Source organism: Piliocolobus tephrosceles, chromosome 8, assembly GCF_002776525.5.
Source record: "Piliocolobus tephrosceles isolate RC106 chromosome 8, ASM277652v3, whole genome shotgun sequence".
Lineage (NCBI taxonomy): Eukaryota > Metazoa > Chordata > Mammalia > Primates > Cercopithecidae > Piliocolobus > Piliocolobus tephrosceles.
Window position 1 is genome coordinate 117,273,143 of NC_045441.1, and position 12,212 is coordinate 117,285,354.

The 12,212-nt window shown below is 42.5% G+C and overlaps 2 protein-coding genes across 7 annotated transcripts in view; one reads left to right on the forward strand and one right to left on the reverse strand.

The window, feature by feature from the left end:
* SND1 (staphylococcal nuclease and tudor domain containing 1) overlaps window positions 1-12,212 on the forward strand; it is a 438,355-nt gene that overhangs the window by 296,893 nt on the left and 129,250 nt on the right. The gene's annotated exons all lie outside the window — the stretch shown is intronic.
* Window positions 1-12,212, reverse strand: part of LRRC4 (leucine rich repeat containing 4) — an 88,789-nt gene that overhangs the window by 10,854 nt on the left and 65,723 nt on the right. For 2 of the 6 annotated variants that reach the window (XR_002733943.2, XR_002733944.2), the window contains exon 3: window positions 12,020-12,126. The gene's annotated coding sequence lies outside the window, so the exon portion shown is untranslated. Of the gene's footprint in view, window positions 1-7,726; window positions 7,873-8,590; window positions 8,736-12,019; window positions 12,127-12,212 lie in introns of those variants that run through there. The other 4 variants (XR_002733942.2, XR_002733939.2, XR_002733936.2 and 1 more) reach the window with 4 other exon arrangements.

The window sequence follows — 12,212 nt, forward strand, 5'->3', positions numbered from 1 at the left end:
AAAAAGTAAAATAGTTTGACCTTTACTTGCATCAAACTTAAAAGCAGTTCAAGTTCAATACTTAGCAAGAAGATTGCCTTTAATGAGCCAAGTTTAGAAGAGCTGGATTTTAATCTCTTAATGTTTGGAAGGAGATGAGATGTGCATACACACTGAGAAAGTAAACTTACAGCTTTAACTATTAAATTCAAAACTGAATCACTCTCCCAGCAGCATTTAAGAACAAAAAAACTGTGTGGGTTTCTTTTGTTGTTGTTTGTTTTGGGGGGCAAAAAGCATCTCATACAGCATGTGCCTGTGTGTGAAATCTTGCATTTTGAAAAACACCCTTCCCTCAGCAGACCAGAAGTCATCTTTACTTGTTTTGAACATCACCGGAGAGCAAAATTTCTTTTCCAATCCAAGGTCCTTTGCCTTGTTTGAAGCTGCCTCCCAGCTCAGGATTTGGCCCCAGCACAGGGTGAAATGTGGGTTAGATCCTCTGAAGAAGGAAAAGGTGCTTCCCTCAGCCTTTGTCAGCACTAATGGCCAGCTGTGTTTTGTGCTCTATCACTTTGTTTTGCCTTTCCCTTGTCATTTGGTGGGCCAGGCTTTATGCTGAATAGAAGATAAAGAGTGCTTATCCTCCACTCCCTTCCCTCTCAGTTCTCTTTCTCTCACTGTACTTGAAAGAAAACCGGAATGCTGGGACAGAACTTCTTGATTTGCCCTTTAGAGTAGAAGCGGTAAAGAGACTGTGGTCACCAGGACCCCATGAGCTTTAGGATCCCAAGAGCTTTAGAATAGTGCTTTCCAAACTTATTGAATGGGTCTGGAGTTGGGCCAGAGAATTTGCATTTCTAGCAAGTTTCCAGGCGATGTCAATGCCGGTGATTTGCAGATCCCTCTTTTGAGAAGAAAGGTCTAGACTTCCCTCCCCCTTTTTTGTCTCTAGGTTTAGGAATTATGAAATATTCATTGCATACACAAAACGTTAGTGGCTAAGAGAACAGGTTTTGGAGCCAGTCCCCACCTAGTCTAAGTTTAGGTTCCCTAACTTGCTAGATATGTGAAACTCTCAGTTTCCGCATTAAAGAAGTGGAGAAAAAATAGTGTCATTGTGATCAGCAGATCATCCTTGTGATATGCCTCTTATCCAGTGACACAGCATTTGTATGATGCAAAGAAAGCCCTAAGTGGCCATTTTGAACCAATACTTGATACATGATTTGAATCCTGTCCACATAAATGCTATTATCTGGGAAGGCCTTTGCCTTATGACATTTTAGGGCATATCCTTGAACCAATACTGTACATGACTTTCCCTCCCATCCATGAAATGAACACTACAGTCCTGTTACATTCCCTTCCTCCTGCCCAGATTCGCCCTTGTTTGGTAAGAGGTTCAGAGCTCTTAGCGTGCATACTCGGCTGGTCTGTCATTGTGGCCACATCTTACAGAGATGTAATGGTAGTTGCAGATTAAATCTCAGGTGTATATAGGATTACAGACTCTTGAAAAAGGTTCTGGACCTCATACCCATTAGGATGGCTACTATCAAAAAACTAAAAGACAGCAAGTATGAGCAAGAACCAATTTATTATTATTTTTTAATCCCCAAACGTTTGATATGCAAGCAAGCACCAATTCAGAACAAATCTAGATTTGGAACCCTTGTGCAGTGTTTGTGGGATTGTAACATGGCTCAGCTGCTATGGAAAGTAATATGAAGATTTCTCAAAAAAAATTAAATAGAATTACCACAGGATCCAGCAATTCTGCTTCTGTATATATCCAAAGGAAATGAAATCAGTATCTTGAATAGATACCTGCAGCCCCCTGTTCATTGCAGCACTTATTCACAATAGCCGAGATATTCAAACAACCTAAATGGCCATCTAGAAACCAATGGATAAAGCAAATGTGGTATATACCTACAAAGGAATGTTATCTCGCCTTAGGCAAAAAAAGGAGATCCTGCCATTTGTGACAACATGGATGAACCTTTCAGGTCATTATGCTAAGTGACACAAGCCAGTCGCAGGACAAATACTGCATGATTCCAGTTATGCGAGGTAACTAAAATAGTGACACTCATAGAAACAGAGAATAGAGTGAATGGTGGTTTTCTGGGTCTGGGAACAGTGGGAAACAGGGAGTTGCTGCTGTTCAACAGGTCTAAAATTTCGGTTATGTGAGACAAGTAAGTTCTAGAAATCTGCTGTACAATATTGTGCCTATTGGTAAGGGTTCTTTATTTAAAAATGTGTTGAGAGGGTATATCACATGTTAAGTATTGTTACATTTATATGGAAGGGGATAGGGAGAGATTCTGCTTCTTAAAAGTAATTTTTGTTGTGAGTAAAGCTAATTTTGGGGGACAGAATGTGGTGGTCCAAAATGGGGGTTGGAAATACGAAGCTGAACTGATTAAAGAACGTGCCTGAGATCATGAGATCAGGGTCCATTGCACAAATCCTGGTCCCTGACCCCCTTTTATTAGTATATATGGGAGCCTTAGCTAGTCACCTTAGTTGTTGTCTTGTGTCATTGCAAAAGCAAAAAAAAAAAAAAAAAAAAAAAACCACTTTCTCTAGCTGAGGATCCTTTCTTCCTTTTCCTGAACTTATTTGGACCTGCATGTTGCAAAATCTACATTGCCACATAAAAAGAGCTAGTTCCTATTCATCCTTCACTTCTCAGTTTAAATACCACTTTTTCCCAGAGCAGAATAAGCCCTTCCCCCTCATCATAGGTTCTAGCTCCCTGTAGTTCCCTTCCCTTACTTATTTCCTATTTAGTGGAGGCTTTCTCCGAAAGACTCTAAACTCCTTGAAGTTTTTGTGTTGCTTGTCTCTATTGTATCCCCACCTAGCAGTCCTTGTCACATAGTAGGCACTCAGTAAATGTTTGTTGAATAAGTGGAAATTTCATCTATACAGGAAAGCGATGTATATTCTTACATACAAGTTTATTGCTTAGCAGGTTTTGATCTTGATTTCTGTGGGATATCATTTCCAAGACATTAATGGATTTTTGTTTTGTAGTCATATTTGTGGCACCAATGTGCATTTCTGAGAGTCTCCTGAGAGGCTATTCTACCTCTAGGAATGAAGACTGCACATAAATACAGATCATCACTATTTCCAAAGGGCAGACAACAGCCACAGAGGATGCAAATTGATGGAACAAGCCCAGGGAGCAGGAAGACACAAACGTCTCTGAGAAACTGTTAGCTGTAGGCTGAAAATTAGGAACCCTGAGCTTTCTTGTATTTTTTCAGACCCCATGGCCTAGCAGCCCCAGGAGATTCCTCAGTAGATCCATCAGCCACTGAGGAAAGCAGCTGTGTTAGATTTTATGGCTGTTGGCTTTAGCTTTCTGTGCTTGTAACTCATTTTTGACATGACAGTTAACAACAATCTAGATTATTTCTGAAGTTGCTTATCAAAATTGAAAGTGTCAGATACCCAGTATTTTGAGGCCCATAATTAACATGAACATTTTTACTTAATGTAGATGCCTGTAAAACATGTTTTATGAATAGAATCTCAACCATTTTTTCATAGTATGGGTGACTGTAGCACAAGTAAGAGAAACCTACAGTCAGAAGAAAGCGGCCAACTGCAGTGGCTCACACCTGTAATCTCAGCACTCTGGGAGGCCAAGGCAGAGGATTGCTTGATCCCAGGAGCTCGAGACCAGTGCTGGCGATATAGTGAGACCCCATCTCTACAAAAAATTTAAAAATTAGCCAGAAATGGTGGTGTGCATCTGAACATGGGAGGCTGAAGTGGGAAGATCACTTGAACCTGGGAGGTCGAGGCTATAGTGAGCCGTGGTCACTCCACTGCACTCCAGCCTGGGTGACAAGACCATGTGTGTGTGTATGTGTGTGTATGAAAAGAAGAAAGCATCTGTAATAGGGTGTTTGATTCCTCACCTGCCAACATCAAGATCTGCTAATGGGAGCACAGGTCTTGTCCTGGATCTCTTTTCTGTCCCCTGAACTTTTCCTCCCTCCTGTTTTACCACCCCCACACACTTCTCTTTCTAAAATTCCTCTTTTAGTCTTTTTTTACTTTCAATCTCTTTTCCTGTTTATTTATCCCACCTACTCCTATTTTTCCTGCCTTTAAGTTTTTTATCCCCCATTCCTTCCCTCTAATAGGAAAGGAGGGCAGATATGAAGTAAACATTTGCATGTGCATATGGACTGAACCAGTTAGTCTCTGTGCTCGCGGCTTTTATATGGATTACTCACTTAATCTCCCTTAACTCTCTCAATCTGCCCTTTATTTAGTTTATTGTCATAATGATACTAATTGGGGCAGTGAAAGAAATGTCAAGTAAAAAGTGAAAAGTGCTTTTGATGGAGAAATGTTTTTCCTTGTTCATTCCACCAGCAATCATTTTCACTTGGATTTGAAGCTATTGGAAAACAAGTCTTGTTAATTTTCATTTATTCAGTGACTGCTTATCCCATTTGGCAATTATCACTTCCTTCTCTGGTCTCTCCTGCTGCTACTCTTAGCCTTTTCACGGCTCCTCTTCCACCGTAGGGAAGGAGAAGAGGAGGGAAATAAAATTTCAGCACTCGGTGTAGCTACTTATTTTTTAATTTGATCAGTTGATTACTGTAAGGTAGTATATAGGTTTGAGATGGACTGCATTTAGATTTGGGAAATTGAATTGGCTTTAAATATATATATATATATTTGCTATCTTACAAGCTCCTCATGGGATTGTGGGCAAAGATGGACCAACTGATTGATGCAGACTGGACAGTAGATAGGGTGGCTATGTGAGCACCTCTCAGTGAAATGAGTCTGGCAGAACCTGCTTTCCCTCCTTCCCCCCTTACTCCAGCAAGTATTTATGGAATGCACACTATGTTCTGGGGACACAGCAGGGAACAAAACAAAAGCCCACCTTCATTAAGCTAACAGTGGGGTTTTGTATGGAGATGCTGTACCAAAGATCTTATCTGTGGAAACATCTATCTTTACTCCCCCCAAAATGCAGACTGTAAACCTCATGACTGCAGGAGCCCTTATTATTACTTGCTTTGGTGAGATAGTCCCTCCCCCATTTTTGCTTGAGTTCTGCTTCTCCTTGATTAAATAGTGGCACCGATGGTCTCTTGAAGCAGGGTTGAAAGAGACTCTGGGGAGATCATCTCATCTTTTAATTTCTTATGTCTTCGGCTTTGTGTGGAGCAGCCCTCTCTCTTTCCCTGGAAGCTCAGGCTCCATCTGTGTGACCGCTCTCCAAGAGCTTTGTGTTTGTATTGGCAGAAGTTAGGATCTGGAGAGCAATATTTCTTAAAGATTAATTGCCAAAGTAATTATATTGTAAAATAATATGCATGATTGATATTTAATATATCCCTCTCCAGGGAGCTGGAGAGCTTCATTGATTTGGGAAGATGAGTCAGTTGCTTGTTTAGGAGCAGAGCTTTGTATGAAAAGTCAAATTGATAGCCTGGACCTAAAGACAAAGAGCAGGTAATGGGAGGTGGATAAAGCACAGCCTCCAGAACCATAAAGGGTGTTGAACCAAGAAATCTCCCACCAGTTCCACTTCCAGAAATCACAGATCTCTGGGAGATGATGAGCAGCAGGTTCTCTTGCTGAGACACATGTCTTGTTTAGAATGAGTGTCCCTGGTATCTGCAGTGGGATCCTGCCAATAAAGAATCTCCTCCCTGCCCTCTTGCTGGCACTTGTTTGAAGGATGCTGCCTCAAGAGCAGTATCTGGCATCTCTGTAAAGTCTCTTCCTCTCCTTTCTTGTTGAGCAGGGCACATGCAGCTTCTCTGTGTGGGCGACGTCCACATAAGGAGAATGCCTTATTTATTTTGGGTCCATGAGCTTGCGTAATGTGCCTATTTAACACCCTCCTAAAAGCGCTTTTCAGCACATGAGCAAGTAACGAAGCCCACTAAATCCTGCCTCTTCTGGGCACACTGGGCTGTTTAAGGTTGTTCCTGCACTGTGTATTTATGGACAGGAGCTGGAGTTATGACATTTATCTCTGTTGGTTAGGGCACTGATATATATCCGCCTGCATCTCCCATGGAGAGCCGCACCTTATCTTGAGAGAGAGATGAGAGCATTCCCATAACTCATTCTGCCGAGCACTGGAACTGTCAGGGTGGGAAGCTACTTCTCTCCCCCTAGCCAGTGGAGTTGGGGGGGTGGCACGTGGTTATGCAGGAAGACTTTGGTGGTAAAATTATCTAGGATTTAAAACAGGAGAGAGAAAAATATAGCTCCTAATAAGCTCTCCTTTTGCTGTCATGCTTTGTTCAACCTGCCCCCCATTCCCCTTTCTCAGGCATATCATCAGCAATCCTTGGGGTCTATAGAATCAGTTTATTCCAGTCTTTCTGCTCTGACAGGATTCTGTCTCCTAACCAGTCGTCGCCTTCTGTTCTCAAGACCCTTCTGGCCTGTCTCCCTTGTACAAGGAGACCATTCTAAGACGCACATCTGCTCACATCATGCCCTGCTTACAACTTCTCATCAGTTCCTTTGCCTTCCAAATAAGACATACATGACCTTCCATGATCTAAACCCTGTTCATCCTTCTAGCTTTGCTACCTACATTCCCCCACCTTATGCTCTTCCTGAGCAGGAGCACCTGAAGGGTCCAAAACTAGTCTTACTGGCCTCAGGCATCTAACCCATTCTGCTCTCTACTTGGAATGCCTGTTGCCTTCTCTCTTTTTATCATCACCTCCCAGAACCTGGTATAAGTAAGTATATGGCTCCAAAGAAACCTCAGTTTAGCATACATGTCTCTCTTCCTCTAGCCTGTGTTCCTGGTTTATCTCCATATGCCCATTCCTTAGCACAATGCCTAACTTGTAGCAGATGTTGCATCTATGTATGCCGAATGAACAGAGATTGTCATGTAGTGATCTCCCACCAGGTCTCTGCTCCCATCTCCTTGCTCTATGACCATACCTGCTCCCTGAAATCCAGAGCCCTGGTATGTCACTTGCTCCAATTGCCCCTGCATTTATAGCAGGACTGTGGCAGATACATCTGGATACTTTGTCTCCGGGAGCAAGTCCATGTTGAGGAGGGTGGTGCACTTGGTAAATCAGATTAAATACTCCTTTAATACTTCATTAACTCTCTTTAGCTCACTCCAGGCAGAGAGCATCTGCATAAAGGTGAGGTGAGGTTACAGAACATCTCTGGAAGTTCATGTGAGAAAAAAGAGACAGGGCTGGAGTGGTCAGGAGAGGCTCAACTGAGGGCCTAGAGCTTCTGCAGACCCCTAAGGCCTCTTTCCTGCACTGTCAATGATTATTATTGGCCTACGGCTGAGTTTCAAGAACAGGAGCAAGCTACAGTTTAGGGCACATTATCTCTTAGTTATCCCAGGCCTCAGTGCTATGGTTGGGGTAGTTTCATACGTGTTTACACATCTGTACATGTGCATATGTGCATAATTTTTTGCTACCTTCTTCCTTGACACTATCTCTTATTTATTTTATTGGATATTACTTACCATCTTCTATCACACTGTATAATATACTTGCTTATTTTATTTATTATCTTTCCCCCTCTTCAGAATATAAAGTTCATGGAGACAGAGATTCCTGTCTGTTTCAGTCCCTGTCATATCCTCAGCACCTAGAACACTGCCTAGATCAGAGTGGGCATTTAATCAATAGAGACCGTTTCCCTACAGAAAAATCCTGATAGGCCATCTAAGAAACCTAATATTTACCAGTCTACTATTCAATGTTCTGTGGCCAGTAGAACAGCAAATTATTAAGTTGCATGATCCTATGTTTCTGTCACTGGGTCTCCAAGAAGATAGGTCCAAGAACAGTTTTTCTTCAAAGGTATCTTGTTATGTTGTCCCTGCTGCTTCTGAACCATGGGAATAGCAAAAAGACAATGTTAGCACCATGTTGGCATCATTTGGAACTAGCAAAGCAGCCTGGTTGGCATTTCACTAACTAGTGTCCTCTCCTGCAGAAGTTCTCAGCATGCTGATGAGAACCTGGCCCTGTGTAGGTTGTAGCCAGTTAGATGGCCCTATCATTGTGGGGGTGTTTCTGATGAATTGAAACTCATTCCCTCATCTTGTTCTGCTGCTGCCACAACTGCCATCCTGTTGATTCAAAGGAGACTGAGAATATGACCGTCTGAGTTTCAGTGTCTGACACTGTGTTTCTTGGAAGGCTGTTGTTTCTATTGCACTTGTTATGTACCTTTTAAATAGCAAAAAGTTATACCCTTGCCTTGCTAGCCTTGACTATACAGTAGATATTCTGGGTCTTCCAGAGCAGGATTTCTCAGGATTCTTAGACTAAGAGTTGTGTGATGATAATGATGGCTGCAGGGATTTTATTTATTTATTTATGTTTGTGAGATGGAGTTTCACTCTTGCCGTCCAGGCTGGAGTGCAGTGGCTACATCTCGGCTCAGTGCAACCTCTACTTCCCAGGTTCAAGCAATTCCCCTGCCTCAGCCTCCCAAGTAGCTAGGATTACAGGCACGAGCCACCACACCCAGCTAATTTTTTTGTATTTTTAGTAGAAATGGGGTTTCACCATGTTGACCAGGCTGGTCTCAAACTCCTTACCTCAAGCGATCCACCTGCCTCGGCCTCCTAAAGTGCTGGGGTTACAGGCGTGAGCCGCTGTGCCCGGCCTAGCTGCAGTTAATTGAGCTGTGATCACCAAGTGTTCAGCTATTTCTTCAGCTCATGCCGGGGTCCGTGTTGAAGGCTAGGGAGCACGAGGATACAAAGTGAACTATGTGAACCAAAAGGCCAGTAGAATCTGCTGAAAACTGAGTAGTACAGGGCCAACCCAGATCTGAGATTCAGGTCAGCCATTGGGAGCTTCTTCCCTGTCAAATCTCACTGGTCCCTGCTACCCAGTGATTTAGGATGAATCATTCTTCTGAATTATGTTAGTAGGCACTTAATGTTTACCGATGCTGTTACATGCTTCAAAGTAAATTATATAATTTAATACATATAATAACTCTATTTTTATTTTCACTGTTACCCTTATTTTGCTGGTGAGGATACTTTGTCCAGTCATCTGTGTCCGTATAACTATTCAGGGCCTGGACTGCATAGCCATGCATGGTGGCCCTGAGATGTGCAGAACTAGGGCTAGCCTGAGCCACTTTTCTCCACCTTTGAGTGTCAGGATTGGCAAGAATGTTTAAATGGAGTCATGTAAGGCTAGAGTCCAGGTTCCTCACAGGGATTTGAGCTTCTGTGTGAAGGTGTGTGAAACCCCTGGATAAATGTGACACATCTTAACTTGAACATTTTACCTCACTTTCATTCATGCTTATGTCCAGAGTGCTGTCCCTTATGGAACTCTGCCTGCTCCATTTCGAAAGTGGTAAGTGGGGCCCTCCTGCCTTCCCCCAGGCGTCTGTAGAATACATAGAGAGAGGAGAACTGCAGAAGAGTAAACCACTAGACAACTTTTGGGAGGCATTAGGTATGAGTACCCAAGTAGAAGCAGTGACTTCTCTGTCCCCTGAATTCTCTGCACACATAGAAAGTGTGACCTGAGATGAGAGTTGAGGGTACAGGGATGATGAGAGCACGCAGCATGCTGGCAGGTTCACTGATTGCTGCTCTTATTACAGTTCTAAGGCAGTGTTAAATTAGCCAATTAATAAAAATGAACACACCATTGGAAGCTACATTTGTATGGGGCTTTTTGTTGTTGTTGTTAAACTGGCTAATTTAACACCATCCTAGAGTGGTAGTGATGGTAATAGCAGCAGCCCACAAGTTCAGAAGAAGGTGGGGGTGATTCCCTCCTGAGCTTTCCCAGGCATTGCTCCATGCTCTATGTCTTTACTCTGTGAGCAAATGGGATAAACAATAGCTAGACGTCCGCTGGCAGTCTTGGGACTCTGCAGTGCACTAGCCAGATCCCTATCATCATTGCTATACCACTTAGGAGTGTTTCCCTGGCAGACTGCATTGCAGTCATTTTTATATACACATTCCCACACATGTAGCTGTCTATGTATTTCTTCATCCCTGGATACCATTCTAACAGTGGCTTTCCATTTGACTCAGAATGCAAGCTGAGTTCTTACCGTGGCCTGCAAGTGCCTGCAAGTGTGGCCTGTCTTCCCTGTTTTTTGTTTCCTCTCTCTGACGTCATCTCCTGCTCCTCCCACTTCACTGCCTCTACTCATGTGTTGGGGCCTTTGCACTCTCTTCTGGATATCCTTATGGTTCAGTCCTTCTACTACTTCAGATCTTTGGTCAAATGCTACTTTCTCAATAAATGTTTCCCTAACCCTCCTCTTTAAAATCACGAAACTGCCCCATCCCCTCTCCCTCTTCCGTAGCACTGTCCACCGTCTAACATAGTATGCATTTTACTGGCTTGTCTGTCTCTCTCCACCAGGATGTTAAATTGTGAGAAGGTGAGGATTTTGGTCTGTTTTGTTCATTGCTATGTATATCTCCCCAGCATGTAGAACAATGCCTGGCACGTGGTAGGTACTTGATACGTATTTGTTGAATGAATGGACTCTAGTAGTCACGGTATTCCCGTATGATATGGAAATCTATGTTGTATCCGTTTTCATTTCGCTCATTACTGGGTAAACATCACCCAGCAGAAGAGTTCATTGATGTTCCGTCTGGTTCTCCCTGTTGCCTCTCGTCTGCTATCTATTCTCGCCCAGGTGGAACAGAAGGAAGTGGAAACAGATCTGTTCTTCTAGCTGCTGGCCATTCATCCTCTGGAACTTCCTGGGTGGCAAGATCAATCTAGCAGCACCTCTGCTTTCTGTCGCTGCTTTCCCAGGCTCACATTACAATATCTAGGCCAATATTATCATTGCTATCACAGACACCCTGTTTTTCTTAAGCTTCTAGAATGGATTCTCACTACTAATTTCCTAGCACCATGGTGGGCATAGGTAGTACCTAAGACAAACAGTAAGTGCATTGTATGGGACTGCCCGCATTCGCTTTATTGGTCCTTCCTCACTAAATGCCATTAGCAGCGCACTGTCCCACCCCAGCTATTGCCACAACCAAAAATGACACCCAGCCCACACATAACGTACACATTAGAAAATACTCTTTGGAGGTTGATACTGTTCCTCTTTGTGGATCACGAATCTCTGGTAGAAGAAAGAAAGCATTGAATTACAGTCATCTAGAAAAGGGTGGAGTGCAGAAGTTTTGCTGAGCATTGAGTCTCCACCTGAGGTTAAGTAATGATGAATAATTAATAAAGTGCAATCAGCCTGGTTATATGAGTTTTTCCATTCAGCTGTATTCTACAGCCCTAGGCTCATCAGTAGCTGAGAAAATAGATATTAAATCTGTATCCACCATGATTCCTTGTGTTGATTCCTTTGTGTTCCTCCATTAGGAAGAACAAATGGACCAGGTTGCAATCTATATTCAGATCTCCTCTGTGTTATATTTTAGGAGATAGATTAGGACCAGACTGAGAGTCTTTAAGGGATTATATCAGGTGCTGCAGTGCTACGGTGAAATTGGAATGAAAACTCAACTTTTGTGAGATTCAGTACTTTCCTGCCAGCTGCCCAGAAACATCCTGGGATGAAGCTTAGGGGAATCCCAAGAGAAGTTTGGTCTTGGGAGAAGAGTTTTTTAGTACCAAATATGTCCTTTCCTCTCCACCTGGACTTGGGAGGTATAGGCACATCTCTGGCAGAGGGTGCCTCAAACCCTAACAAAGTCAGCTTTCCTTCTTCCTGGCAAGAGAAGGCATTAGTTAAATACTTAAGCCCTATCATTCTGGACAGTGTAAATTCACTCGTATGTGGGTCCACTGTAGGTTTTTCCACAGCCCTAGCATTTTATCCTGATTGTTACTAAATGTGTAAATAATGTAAAATACATACATACCTGCTTCACAAAATTAAAACTACAGTACTTGTTTAACTTAGGAAGATCTAGTTGTAATATATTACATAAGTGTATTTTCTAAAAGAATCAATGAGAATTTTTTTCATACAGTAACTACAAATGGTGTTTACTTACATATTTTCTTCTTTACAAATAAAGCTGTATCATAGTAAGATCTAGATCCAGGCATCTTCATTCTGAACCACTTGAAAAGCAAGCTGAAACTGGAGAACAGAAGAAACCTAGAATGATAGCACAACAAATAAAATTAAATTCTTTGATTAAGTGTTTGCCACTGTAAAAAAACACGTGCAAAAGCACTCATTTT